This window comes from Panthera uncia, chromosome X, assembly GCF_023721935.1.
Source record: "Panthera uncia isolate 11264 chromosome X, Puncia_PCG_1.0, whole genome shotgun sequence".
Lineage (NCBI taxonomy): Eukaryota > Metazoa > Chordata > Mammalia > Carnivora > Felidae > Panthera > Panthera uncia.
This window is the reverse complement of record NC_064817.1, coordinates 46,825,550-46,830,576: the sequence shown is the minus strand read 5'-3', so window position 1 is coordinate 46,830,576 and position 5,027 is coordinate 46,825,550.

Here is a 5,027-nt window from a genome sequence, read left to right as displayed (position 1 = left end):
ATGTTCCTCATCTCAGGGGTAAAGCTCTCAGTTTTTCCCCATTAAGGATGATATTAGCTGTGGGCTCTTCATAAATGGCTTTTATGATGTTTAAGTATGTTCCTTCTATCCGGACTTTCTCGAGGGTTTTTATTAAGAAAGGATGCTGTAGTTTGTTGAATGCTTTTTCTGCATCTATTGACAGGATCATATGGTTCTTATCCTTTCTTTTATTAATGTGATATATCACATTGATTGATTTGTGAATATGGAACAAGCCCCAGGAATGAATTCCACTTCATCAGGGTGAGTAATTCTTTCTATATTCTGTTGAATTCGATTTGCTGCTATCTTGTTGCAAATTTTTGCATCCATGTTCACTAGGGATATTGGCCTGTAATTCTCCTTTTTTGTGGGGTCTCTGTCTGCTTTGGGAATCAGGGTAATACTGGCTTCATGGAATGAGTCTGGAAGCACATTCCATGCTCATGGATAGGAAAAATAAATATTGTTAAAATGTCAATACTACCCAAAGCTATCTATACATTCAATGCAATCCCAGTCAAAATTGCACTGTCATTCTTCTCAAAGCTAGAACAAACAATCTTAAAATTTGTATGGAACCACAAAAGACCCCGAATAGCCAAAGTAATACTGAAGAAGACCAAAGCAGGAGGCATCACAATCCCAGACTTTAGCCTTTACTACAAAGCTGTAATCATCAGGACAGTATGGTATTGGCACAAAAACAGACACATAGGCCAATGGTATAGAATAGATAACCCTGAATTGGTTGCACAAATGTCTGGCCAACTAATCTTTGACAAAGCAGGAAAGCGCATCCAATGGAAAAAAATACAGTCTCTTTAGCAAATGGTGCTGGGAGAACTAGACAACAACATGCAGAAGAATAAATCTAGACCACTTTCTTACTCCATACACAAAAAATAAACTCAAAATGGACAAAAGACCTAAAGGTGAGACAGGAAACCATCAAAACCCTACAGGAGAAAGCAGGCAACAACCTCTTTCATCTCAGCCACAGCAATTTCTTACTCAACACATCTACAAAGGCAAAGGAACTAAAAGCAAAAATGAACTATTGGGATCTAATCAAGATTAAAAGCTTCTGCACTGCAAAGGAAAGGATCAACAAATATAAAAGGCAACTGGCAAAATGGGAAAAGATATTTGCAAATGACATATCAGATAAAGGGTTAGTATCCAAAATCTATAAAGAACTTACCAAACTCAACACCCAAAAAACAAATAATCCAGTGAACAAATGGATAGAAGATATGAATAAGCACTTTTCCAAAGAAGACATCCAGATGACCAACAGACACATGAAAAGATGCTCCATGTCACTCATCATCAGGGAAATACAAATCAAAACCACACTGAGATAGCACCTCACGATGGTCAAAGTGGCTGAAATGAACAAATCAGGAAACTACAGATGCTGCCGAGGATGTGAAGAAATGGGAACCCTCTTGCACTGTTGGTGGGAATGCAAGCTTGTGCTGCCACTCTAGAAAACAGAGTGGAGTTTCCTCAAAAAAATTAAAAATAAAACTACCCTATGACTCAGCAATAGCACTACTGAGAATTTACCCAAGGTATACACAGGAGTGCTGATGCATGGGGCACATGTACCAGCACTTTCAACAATAGCCTAATTATGGAAGGAAATTAAATGCCTTTCAACTGATGAATGGATAAAGAAGATGTGGTTTATATATATAATGGATTACTACTTGGCAATAAGAAAGAATGAAATCATGCCATTTGCAGCAATGTGGATGGAACTGGAAGGGATTATGCTGAGTGAAATAAGTCAGTCATAGAAGGACAGATATCATATGTTTTCACTCATATGTGGATCTTGAGAAACTTAACAGAAGACCATGGGAGAAAGGAAGGGGAAAAATAGTTACAAACAGAGAGGCAAGGAGGCAAACCACCAGACTCTTAAATACAGAGAACAAACTGGGGGTGGACAAGGGTGTGGGGGAAAGGGGAAATGGGTGATGGACATTGAGGAGGCACTTGTTGGGATTAGCACTGGGTGTTGTATGTATGCCAATTTGACAATAAATTATATTTAAAAAATAAAAATGCCTAAAGTATAGTTTAATATAATAAAACTGAAACAGGAAGAAATAAAAAAAAACTTGAACAGACTGGTAACCAGCAAAGAATTTGGATCAGTATTCAAAAATCCCCCCCAAAAAATAAAGGTCCAGGGCCAGATGGCTTCACAGTGAATTCTACCAAGCATTTAAAGAATTATTAATATATATTCTTCTCAAAGTGTTCCAAAAATTAGAAACGAAAGGAAAACTTACAAATTTATTGTATGAGACCAGTATTAACCTGATAGCTAAACCAGATAAAAAGAAAATTACAGGCTTAGATCCCTGATGAACATGGATGCAAAAGTTATCAAGGAAATACTAGGAAATCAAATCCCAACAACATGTTAAACGAATCATCCAACACATCAAGTGGCATTTATTCCTGTGCTACAAGTGTGCTTCAGTATTTAAAAATCAATCAACATGATATATTACACTAATAAAAGAAAAGATAACAGACATCTGATCCTCTCAACAGACTCAGAAAAACCATTTGACAGAGTACAACCACCATTAATGATTTAAAAAAATCACCAAAGTATGGTTACGGGGAATATACTTCAACATAATAAAGGCCATATATGAAACACCCACGGCTAAAACCATCCTCAATGGGGCCAACCTGAGAGCTTTTACTCTCAGGTCAGGAACAAGACAGGGATGTCTGCTCTCACCACTGTTATTTAACAGAGGACTGGAAGTCCTAGCCACAGCAATCAGGCAACATAAAGAAACAAATGGCATCACCAAGGAAGAAGTCAAACTTTAACTATTTGAGATGACATGACACTCTATATAGAAATAGCAAAACACCACCAAAGCAATTATTAGAACTGATACACAAATTCAGTAACATTGCAGGATAAAAAATTAAAGTACAGAAATTGATTCCATTTCTGTAAACCAATAAAGAAGCAGTAGAAAGAGAAATCAAGGAATCAATATGATTTACAATTACACCAAAAAATGTAGGATAGTAAGGAATAAAACAGAAGTAGTAAAAGATCTGTACTTTGAAAACTATAAAGCACTGATGAAAGAAATTGAAGATGACACACAAAATGGAAAAATATTCCAAGCTCATGGATTAGAAAAACAAATACTGTTAAAATATTTATACCACCCAAAACAATCCACACAGTTAATACAATCTCTATAAAAATACTAACAACATTTATCACAGAGCTAGAACAAACAATCCTAAATTTTGTATGGAATCACATAAAAACCCAAATGGCCAAAGAAGCCATGAAAAAGAAAATAATGCAGGAGACATCACAATTCTTGACTTACATTACAAAGCTGTAGTGATCAAGACACTATGATTTGGACACAAAAATAGACATATAGATCAATAGACCAGAATAGAAAATCCAGAAATGAACCCAGAAATGTATGTTCAACTATTCTTCCACAAAGCAGAAAAGAATGTTCAATGGTAAAAAGACAGTTTCTCCAATAAATCGTTTTGGGAAAGCTAAACAGCAACATGCAAAGAATGAACCTGGACCACTTTCCTACACCATAAACAAAAATAAATTCAAAATGGATTAAAGACCTAAATGTGAAACCTGAAACCATGAAAATCCTGGAGAAGAACATAGGTAGTAACCTCTTTGACATCAGCCATAGCAACTTCTTACTTTACTAGATATGCCTCCTGAGTCAAGGGAAACAAAAACAAATATAACTATTGGGGCTACATCAAAATAAAAAGCTTCTGCACACTGAAGGAAATGATCAATAAAACAAAAAGGCAACACCTGGAATGGGAGAATATATTTTCAAATGATATGTCTGATAAAGGGTTACTATCCAAAACATATAAAGGACTTATAAAACCTAACACCCCAGAAACAAATAATCCAATTAAAAATTGTGAGGACACGAATAGACATTTATCAAAAGAAGACATCCAAATGGCCAACAGACACTTGGAAAGATGCTCAACATCACTCATCATGAGGGAAATATGTATTGAAACCACAATGAGATATCATCTCACAGCAATCACAATGGCTAAAACTTACAATAAAGGGAAGAACGGATATTGGTGACGAGGCACAATTTGGGGACCTCCCCTTACACTGTTGGTGGGAATGCAAACTGGTGCAGCCACTCTGGAAAACAGTATGGAAATTCCTCAAAAAGTTAAAGAGAGAACTACCCTATGATCCAGCAATTGCACTACAAGGTGTTTACCCAAAGGTACAAAAATACTGATTTGAGAGGACACATGAACCTTGATGTTTATAGCAGCATTGTCAACAATAACCAAATTATGGAAAAAGTCCATATGTCCATGGACTGATGAATAGATAAAGAAGAGGTGATACACACACACACACACACACACACACACACACACACACTGGAATATTACTCAGCCATCAAAAAGAATATCTTGCCATTTGCAACATCATGGATGGAGCTATGGTGTATTATGCTAAAAAAAATATATCAGTCAGAGAAAGAATAATACCATATGATTTCACTCATATGTGGAATTTTAGAAACAAAACAGATGAACATAGGGGAAGTAAGAGGAAAATAGGAGAGGGAGGCAAACCATAAGAGACCTAACATAGAGAACAAATTGATAGTTGTTGGAGGGAAGATGGGTGGGTTGGAGGATGAGCTAAATCAGTGATGGGTTAAGGAGGGCACTAGTAGTGATGAGCAATGGGTGTTCTATGTAAGTGTTGAATCACTAAATTCTACACCAAAATATAATACTGCACTGTATGTTTACCAACTGGAATTTAAACAAAAGCTCAAAAAAAGGGAAAAAAAGCATATTGGTATATCTATACTCACAACTCATTGAAAAGAGAAAAGAAAAGAAAAGAAAAGAAAAGAGAAGAAAAGAAAAAGAAAAAGAAAAAGAAAAAGAAAAAGAAAAAGAAAAAG